The sequence below is a fragment of the Falco rusticolus genome, chromosome 11, assembly GCF_015220075.1.
Source record: "Falco rusticolus isolate bFalRus1 chromosome 11, bFalRus1.pri, whole genome shotgun sequence".
Classification (NCBI taxonomy): domain Eukaryota; kingdom Metazoa; phylum Chordata; class Aves; order Falconiformes; family Falconidae; genus Falco; species Falco rusticolus.
Genome location: NC_051197.1, coordinates 13,405,044 through 13,415,695, shown reverse-complemented (window position 1 = coordinate 13,415,695; position 10,652 = coordinate 13,405,044).

Here is a 10,652-nt window from a genome sequence, read left to right as displayed (position 1 = left end):
CTTTATGACTGTCAGTTAGGGTTCCTGTAGACCTGGGATTTGCCACAAACCTTTATGACTTTAAGCACGACATTTACCTGGCACTCAATTTTCCTATTTAGAAAGCAATAACAGTGGCTTCATGGGAATGGTGTTGTGGATAGACAAACTTACTGGCTGTGAGACACTCCAGTACTGTTGAGAGGTGGCCACAGAAGAATTCAGGTGAAATCCGTAATACTAATGGAGTGAACCCAATGAGGGCTATATATGCATATATACATAAACACTTTAAACTGGCCAAATGCTTCTGGATGACCAGTACAAATTAATGACCAGCCTTGGTTCTCCATTTGGTTCTCTGGTTTCTGATCATTTGAGAAAGAATGTGCAAAATGCAAAGAGAGTTTCACAGTTATCCTCTTTGGTAGCTGGCTGAGGACTATTTCTTCATACTGCTTTAACCTGAATCCTATTACCCATCTCAACCAAATAGTGACAGTCCAAACAAGCCGCAGTGTGATTTTGGAATATCTCTCTCCTGACTTTCTCTATATACAAGTAATATCTTCTAGGGCTTGGTTATAGTTCCTCAATATATATATAGCACCTGCATATAGCTCCTTTGTAAGGTGGCAAAAATAATGAAAAAACTGGCCTCATGGAGTTTAAATCTGAAAATTAAATTATACAAAAGAATTTCATGAGTCATAAAAGTAAAGATTCTAGACAAAGAATGTTCATCATGGATCTAACTTTCATTACTACAATTTTTTCATGCTATGAACTGATTTTAAATAATAGGCATGCTCCCTGGTAATGCCCATTAGTCCTTTGCTGCATACTAAAGAATGGATTCACAGAGTGGTAGATATTGAAGTTCAAGGATGCTTTCTGACACAAAAATGCAAGAAGCCCCCAGACTCCTGAAAGGTATCAGAACATAATATAATCCTGCTGATAAAGGAAAATGCCAAGCAGGCAGTACAACTTCCCAAAAGTCTAATCAAAGCAGGGAGGGCAGTGAGAATGTTCTGGAAATTGAGAGAATTATATATAAATGAGTAGAGCTGGGCAAAGATAAACCAAACGTGCACTGAGGTAATTTGAGTTGAAGAAACAACAAATAAAAGAATATTTGAAGACATAAAGAAGAAAAAAATATACTACTGAGGAATTAGGCCAGGTAATAAATGATCAGGAGGCTTACCTTACTAATGATGTAAAAAGTGACTGAGCTTACTGCACTGTGTTTTGTTTGTTGGTTTTTTTGTTTTGTTTTGTTTTGGTTTGGTTTTGAAGTTTGGACTATAAAAAAGAGAAATAAGAAAAGGTAGTATGAATAGTTAAGTAGCAAATAAAACTTATCTCCGTATGGCTGGCTCAAGAGCTCAGTTTTCACCACCTGTAAACACTCACCTGGAGGCAGATATGTTTTCCCCAGATCTTTACACTCACTTCAGGGAAAGTTTGCTGTACCAAAATATTTCAATAAACTGTCGGTATTAGTGAGATTTGACTTCACTGTATTTCTACAGCATGCTACACTAACACTTGCAAGAGGATCCTGAGCCTGGCTGGGGCATAAAATAAGAAGTTTGTATCAAGTCAGACCTCTCTGACACTTTGTATTGCTTTAATTTTGGGAAGCGGAAACAGCACTGAGCATAGAGAAATGCAGAGTTCTCCCTCCTCTGAGATAGAATCAGGAGTAGTTAGCCTATTTTCCTTTTCCCAGAATCCTCTGGGAAAAGCTTGCATAACTTCCAGAACTAGCCTGCTCCCAACCTTTCATCCTATAAATTGAAAGGTTTTCCTAACATCAGACCAATACTATGTGTTTCAAGGAGATTCATTACTTCCTTTTTATTGTAAGTAGACACAGGGAAATTTTAAAAAAAATGTCCCTGTCCTCTTCACTACAACATTTTTCACAGGTGATTATTATATTCAGTTGCCTTTAGCAATCAACTCTATCAATCTTTCATTTCTAAACCTTGTATTGTTCTCACTGGCATTCTCTCAGCTTTCTCATAATTGTCCACATGTTTAAGTGTGAGGTTACAAATAGAGTATGGTGGTCCTGAAGAGCCAGAATAGTACTAAAAATCATGGCATAATTAGATGACACTCCTGTTACACTTCAGAATAGCATTTGCTGTTTTCATCCAGCATCATGTTTGTGCAGTGATTCCTATTCGGTTTAAGGCCAGATAATTATCTGCAGTGATTTTGCATAGCTAATCACTTCACAGTGTGTTGGTGTTCCTACTTACATACCTGTCTGTATTAGATGTCACCTTACTGATTTCAGGGTTTTTTTCCCAATTTATCATCACCATTTTCAATTCTAATCTTCCTCTTGCAGGCTCTCCCAACCTTTTAGCCTTATCTACTTTTTTTTTTTCACCCTCTGTTTCAAAATCTGAATCAACAGTGAAATGCTTATACAACCGGACATCGGAAAAAATCCTTGTGAGATTCCATTTGTTATGTCTTCAGAGTTTGATGTACCAACAGACTTAACAAATTGTGCCTCAGAAAATCTTATTAAAAATGTATTGAAATTATCTTGGATATGATCACTGTCTTAGCAACAGGATGCAAGCAAAAATTGCTGTGAACAAGGAGGCTAGCATGCTTTATCTAAAACAGTGATAATCTGAAGGAAGTAGAAAATACATATATCTGCATATCATTTCAAAATAAATTTGGCACTTTTATATTCTAGTTGAAGACACAGAAATCATACAGAAAACCCTCTTAAATGTTAGAAATAAGAGTAAATATAATAAAAATTAAATCCTTCCTCCAAAAATCTAAGTCATCCTTTGTTATACCTTGAAGCACTGCAATTCTGTAGAAAGAACATACTGGAAAGCCCAAAGAGACAGCCAAGCATGGCAAATTAAAGCTTACAGTGAAGAGCTGAAACAGCCAAAACAGCAGCTGACTTTGGGTTGTAAAGATACATATCACAGCCCAATGAGGTGATCACCTTCCTCCTTGCAGCTTTGGTGAGACTGCACATAGAATTCTGTACATAGCTTTTGACACTCTAATACCAGAAAGATGTCTGTGAACTAAACATAACTGCAGGAAAAAAAAACCCTGAGATATTACGCGTAGATTAGAGAGGATGCTTTTGAAGAAGGATTAAAATAACTAAGTCAAGATTTGCTAAGGAATGACCATAGGGAATATTATAATATGTAAAAATATTTGACAAGGAAGAAGTGCAATTTTTCAGAGTTATACAATGGATCATAATAACGAGTTACAAAATGAAGGCAAAAAAGCAAACAACCAGAATACTAGGAGAAGGTTCCTAACTCCATGGCCAAGGTACTCATCTGCCAGGAATTAATGAAACCTTCTTTATCAGCAGTAACAGAACTTGCTTGGAAAACTCAATGAAAGCCAGGAAATGGATGTCACTTTCACCAGCTTTCTGAGCGTATGACAGAGGGTGATCTAACTTCCATCTAACTTTCTATCTCACTTAACCATATCAGAAACTAGATTGCAAATTCAGTTTGGAGTATGGAGTTTGAAACATAGGATCTCTTAGTAAAGCATTCCAGAAGACAGTGAAGATGACCAAGTCGGCGCAACTGCTATTAAAGATGTCTCTCAGACTTAATGAATAATCATTGCTCACTACTGTTAAGGGGCAAATGGAATATTTAGTTCTGTTATTGTCTGAGCAGCTGACCAGCAAGGGGAGGAAGCTACTAAAGGAAAAAAAAAAAAAAAAAAAAAAAAAAAAAAAAAAAAAAAAAAAAAGGAGTGTTCTGGTCACATGGATGACAAGATTAGATTAGATTCATTTGGATTACTGGGATTTATAGAAAGATCAGGGCCCTTCTCATAGATGACTTCCACCGCTGCATTCATAGTCATGATCCTGATATTCTGACTTCACTGAGAACATCTCTGAACTCCATCCTTCTTTAGGAGATATTCTGTTTTCAAAGTATCTTATCTGGATCTATGTTTCTTACTGTTAATAAGCACTTTGCTGGAACTACTGGAACTAAAACCTGCTGGAATTTTTCATACAGAATTGTACATTTAGCTTGTGAAAAATATTCCACTATTTTGAGGCAAAAGCTGCAAATGGTACTTTCATTGGAAGAGAACCAACTTCATACTCACATCAGGTGAGCTCAGTTACTTCAACTTGATATAAAGAACATCCTACCAAATAAATGAGAAATGGAATTTTAAATCTATGCATGATACCCCTTTCCTTCCTCCATAAGTGATTCTGCCTTATAAGTGAGATGTAGGTTAACTAGTGTATGGCATGTATTTTGATATCCATCATGTCTTTAATTAATCACTCTAGGAGAATCAGGTGCTTTGTAAACAAGTAATGGGACAAGGCCTAAGGAACTGACAATCTGAATAGGTTACAAGTGTTAAGGTGATCCCTAGAAAAGCATCCTGAGGTGCTAACTAGAGAAACTGGCTACAGCTGGTACAACACAACAGAGCCCAGTTTCTGCCACAGTGATTTTCAGAAGAGACAGAATGGATGTTACATGATTATGCAAATATTGGGTACCACTGTCATTTCAGTCTGGGTAACAGGGTGCACCCTGTTGGGCCACTCTCACTGAGAGTAAAACATTTGCAAATATTCCTTGCCTTCAAGATTTGGCCTTTTGTAAAAGCAGCAATGACATAAGTAACCAATGCAGGACTTAAATGGAGGCATGGAGAATGTATATCAAATGATTAACAAGAGAAAAGTACCGCCCTTTTAATTAATGCACATTAATCCTTTTATTTTCTATGAAAGAAATAACTTCCCAGTATTTCCATTGTTTCTACCACAACATGTTGTTTCAAAAATACTGAATCTGAAACCTAAATCAGACTATGAAAACATGTATAAGTACTTTGCTGAACTGCAGTCCATGTATTTATAGATTTTTTGAAAACTGTCCTGTGATTTTTTTTAAATAACCAGCTTAAATCATAGTTCTATAGAAGCTCACACAACTTATTGGTGGATATTTTCCTGAAAAAGCTAAACACGGAGAAAGATTAGGTACGTATCTCTTTCTGCACTTCAACAACCACTGCTAATACAGAAAAAAAGTGGAAACAAAACAACAATGAAGAATGGGAACCGTGTGTTTTGGCAGACAGTTCTGCATTACCTTATACATTATTATTAATATTCATATTGTGCCCTGGGGTAGTCACACAATACATCAAGAACATTTTAAAAGGCATAACTTATCAGAGTCTTTTAATCTGTTTAAGATATTTCATTGTGTTATATTAAATTGGCAATGTCAAAATCCAGAGAACGCTACCCATCTCTAACGAAGTTATCAAAATCAGATGAAAGAAAACTGTGCTACAATTGTTAGGCAGGAAGCCTACTCAGGTTTTCTGCCATGCTTGCTGATGAAACAAAAGCTATAGGTTGTAGAGAACAACTGAATATTTCTGTGCGTTGTGCCAGTAATAGCTTCATCTGTAGAGAAGTGTCTCTTGCTTCCAGCTAACAGCAGTGCTAGCTACCCAAAATATGACAAATAGACTGTGTTCAAAGTTGGCTAATTGGAATCTCAACAGTGTGGACGTGACTTTTGTCTCTGAAAGCTATGACAATTCATCTGTTCTCAATGGTAACTTAGCACAGGCTATACTTTTGTCATCCATTGCTATATAGTCACAGGTGCTTACTGTCACAATTATCAATATACTTAAAACAGAATTATTGTGAAAATAGTTTCTATGCATTCTTAAAGAAATTGAGCTGATTCAAAAAAGCCTTTCAAACACAAAGATAAAATAGTATGCTAAAACAGCTTCTGTAATATCATTCCTGAAGCCTAAAAACAAGATAAAATTGAATCTATTTTTGGAAAGTTTAGGATTTGAGATTGTCAGAAGTATGCAGTGATTTCAATTTATTTTTTGTTCTTAAAATAAATACCTTTCTGCAAAAGTACAAGTTATAAGATATGGAGAAGCCACACTCAATTACTCCATTTGATACCATATTTTCTCCTAAAATATGTGGTAAATGTTGTCACTGACTATTCACAGCAATTTTAGACTAGGCTGAATGTTCACACCCTTGACTTCTTTCAGATGAGAACATATATAGTGGGAAATTAGCAGACGGTACACTCATCTGGATTATACCTGTTGCACATGACAAGGAATCCTCATTGACATTTGGGAAAAGCATATTCACAGTCTTTACAGCCTAATAAACACTGAAAAAACATCCCAGTAAGCTTAATTCTGTTCTCACTCTTACTTCAATTAAGCAGTGAACTTGGATAGTACAGTTTAAACCAGTGAGCAACATCCTTAAGGGCTCCATTTGAATGCCTGCAGTTTGTTATTTGCTTACATCAGGCTTAAAGCAAGAAAATCTAGAAAACAGCTGTAGGAGTCACACAGACAATATTTGGACTTCAGATAGTCTGATCAGTAATAAACTAACGAATGAGATCATGGGTATGTATGTTTTCAGGGTCAACATCTTTCTATTGGTTAACTCCACTGAAGTCAATAGAGTTGAAGCAACCAAAGTGAAAATGTGAACTGGTATTTTCTTCTTGTAGCTTAAATGGGTTTCTTCAGTAAAACTCAGATGCCAGTCCATTAAATTCAGAGTGTTCAGAAAATGGAGAAAAAAACTCCGACTTTTTTTAAAATGTAATTTTTACAACCATTTTAAGTATTCAACAAATTAGCTACAGCAGATTTCCCCAAAACTTTGGAAGAAAAGATTGGAGAAACATGGCAAGAGACTCTTTACTGTCTATTAAAACTGAGCTCCCACTCAGAGACCTTACAAGTCTTTTCCATAAATACATTTTTATCCAATACTGTGGCAAATCATTGCTGAATGTATTAACAATTCCAGTAACCACTTACATATGCAAGATCTTTTTCATATGACTCATCACTATCAATATATCTCAAAAATGAAACAGAATAAAAAAGATTGAGTTAATTTGTAATTTATAAGTTAGTCAGAAATAACTTTTTAAAAACAGACGACAAATTCTACTGTTTCACGGTCTCAAACCCCAAAGCCTTTACCTCATTCTAAAAAGGGTAAGCCAAATAAAAAAATAAAAATGTCATATTTTAGAAGAGAATCTTGGCAAACATTGACTGAATAAAATAACCTTATTTTACTAAGCCTCTACTATTTTGAGGCAGTAATTTCCACTCTACGTTCAGCCACCTCTGCAAGACTAGTCAAAAACAAATCAATCCAGGGATTTGACAAATAGGGTACAGCAGTAATTCCTCCACTTTCTCTGAGCTGGCTTGCAGTAGTATGAACTACTATTAGGTCTGAATGTGATGCGATACACAGCAAGGCGGATCTATCTTTATCATATCTCCTTGCACATCCAGATGAAACCAAGACTAAAGACTAGATTAACTTCTAGAGTGGTCCAGCCTCCCTCAGCATCTGTCAAGAAGCCAAACCACTGGAGCTAAAAAGGCTATGTGAGGCAAAGCGCTATATCTAGGCTGTCTGTGAGTGTGTTTAAGTCACATGCTTGAGGAGTATTGCAAGAGTGAGCTGACAAAGTCCTGAGAATTATCATAATCCTTGTGCATCTATGCTGATTATATTCTGAGAGGCGCTCATGCAGAAAGCTCCGTCCTGTATGTACATGTGTGTGTGTGCATACATAGGGATTCATTCCCGAGATAAACTTGTATTTTATATGCCAGTTATATTAACTGTCCACTCTCACATAACATGCGTGCACATTTACACCTGCAATGCCAGGATCTAAAATAGAGTTTCATGAAAATACTAGGTCTGATTCTAATTTGCACTAAAGAAACTTTACCTACTTTTCACCAGGTTATGGGGCAGTAAATGGGAAATAGGTCTCAGCTAAGATCTTTTTAATGATTCCTTTTCATGGCTCAACAGGTATCCAATACTTCATGTAAATTAGAGTCAGACCCCACTAAAACCAGGCCACTACATATTCAGGTGACTAATAACCACAGTTTCAGTGCATGTCAACATCCATATAGAGATAAATTCATAATGTAATTAAAACAATTCAAAAATTCAGTAAGTGAAATGTTATATTTGCAGTTTGATTCACAGTAAGCTGCAGATTAAATAGTGTTATTTTTCCCATCTTATAGAAAACCTTATTTATTTTTTGAAGAACTGTCTACATAAGCATCTTTTTTGTATAGTTCATGAAAATAACAGAGGAGTAAGGCCATTTATTAACTGGAGACTGGAAGAATGTACACATGTGGTCTTCTTTGCATAACAATGCAATTTAACTTCTGTGGAACTACAGACATGAGCAAGTGGCTCATGTCTTTATAACTTCCAAAAATAAACATAGGTCTGTTCTCCTCCAGTGTAACTATATGAGTACTGTGCTGCATAAGTATAAATGAAAGGCTGATGCTCCTTCACATACTGATTTATATTGTAAAATAATCTTTACTATTAAAAAATCAACAAAGCATGACCCTAGACATGATATTTTCATTACATTAAAAATCTAACAAAAAAGAAACAAGACAATTTTAAAAGAAAGTAAGAATATGTACACTCAGTCAAATGTCACCATAATGATTTGGTAAGGTAACAGAAAAAGCAGTGCTTCTGTTTGTAGAGGTTATTATTCTGCAAGCAATTGCTGCTATTATTTTGCTATTTATCCTCTAGAATTCAGATTAGAAAATTTGCAATTTTATTCTTTTACACTGACCTAAAGAAAATCAGACATGTCTCTTCTTCAATGGAAATATACACAACGTACAGGACTTCCTTTTTTGCTTTTTTTTATTTAATGTTATCACAGAAATTTTTAGCTTTGGATGAAAAAAATCACATCTCAATACCTTTATAGAATATCAAGAACTGTTAGATTAATGTAACAGATTTTTAGCTGCTTTTTTTATCCTCCTGTGTATAGTTCTCACTATCCCTATTTTCCTTCATTTGATCATAGCACTGGTAATAAAACTTCACTTCACCTTAATAAAATGGAGTCAAAGCATCTCATTTCATATATTTTTATTTTATTTTAAATAGACAATGATTACTGATATGAAAACACACCATCCTATACTGTTGTACCTTTCTGCCTCATTTTTCCATTTATATCCACTGTTGACTGTGATGGAATTATACTAGCAAAACAATATGATCCCAGCCTTGAGAAGATGTGTTTCTGCTAGGTCAAACAGTTTGCCATAATGAAAATTGCAAAAAGAAAATAAGTGCATTCACTAAACAGTCAAGATCACTGGCCTTTCTTCTGCATGCCTCATGATAACAGATTGGCCTTGCCAACTTCAGTCACAAAAACATTTTCATCTGCAGAAGAACTTATAATTCTTCTTTTGAGTGATTGCTTTTAGATGACACATAGCAATAAATACGAACTTTATTTTATTTAGTGACCAGTTCTTCTGAGAGACTGCAAGCCAACAAGAGCAGCAGAATATTGAATGCATAAAACTGTTATTAAAGAAGGTTAAGGCTGTGTCATAGACTATCTAAAATATTATTATTTCAAGCTCAAGCTGATATGTTGGTGTACTGTTGGGAGAAAAGGATACAATAGCAGGAGCGAAAGCACAGTCTCTGCCAGAAAAAGTCACTGTAATAATGACTTTGGGATGACTTCAATACAAACAAGAGCAGATCCACTGTGCATTACACAGTTCACACCAACCATACCATATCAAAGTTATCTAACTCGCAAGCCACAGGAGGGTGGGTGGGTTTGTTTGGGTTTGCTTTTTGTTTTGGCTTTTTTTTTTTTTTCAACTAACAGTCTGGAAGATGCAAGGATTGGCCTCATTTGCAAGGAATACAATGTGAACAAGAGCTGTAATTTCAGAACTGAAAGTTAAACTACATTTTTTATGTCTGTACTGTCTCCATTACTAATGATTTTACAGCTGGAATGTAGCTGATGGTGTTCATGCAGAACAGAAAGCAGAAAGGCCCTATTAAGTCCACAGATACATAACTCAACTGTATTAACAAGTACAAATTGTTATAACTTCACTATTCAACTAACATAATGCCTATATACACATGCACTCCTCTCCCAGTCCCCAGCAGCATGCTAAAGCACAGCTGTTTCAGGGTTCTTTGGCTCTTAAAGCTTTAAAAATGGAATTGGGCAACCATCAGTGTCACAGAAGAGTGTTCCCAGACCACTGCTGTGTGTATCATCTTTCACGTCCATTAAAGTAGGCTTATATCTGCCTTTCAGTACTGACTTCACCACTAGCTGGTAGGAAAATATATGTATTGTTTACCTCTTCCACAAAGTTGAGAAGTCTTTTGCACAAACAGAAGCCTTCATACTTTCCCAGAGCTTGACCAGAATAGAGTCCACCCCAGAGATTTTTTCTAGAGCATTTTAAAGATCATGATATTCCAAATCCCCATTCAAGACTCAGACTCAGCACTCTGGTCCTCACCTTAGGTAGCACTTTGCCTTCACGTTTAGCTTGTGAATGGTCCTACTCTTTGAGTGAAATTTGACCTATGAACTGTACACTCAAGCCTTAAACAGGAGTTTTTTAATTTATGTGTGAAAAAAAACAGTGCAAAAGCCTTGCCATACTTTTCAGATTATGCTACAAACTAATCCCCCAGCCTCATTAGTCTA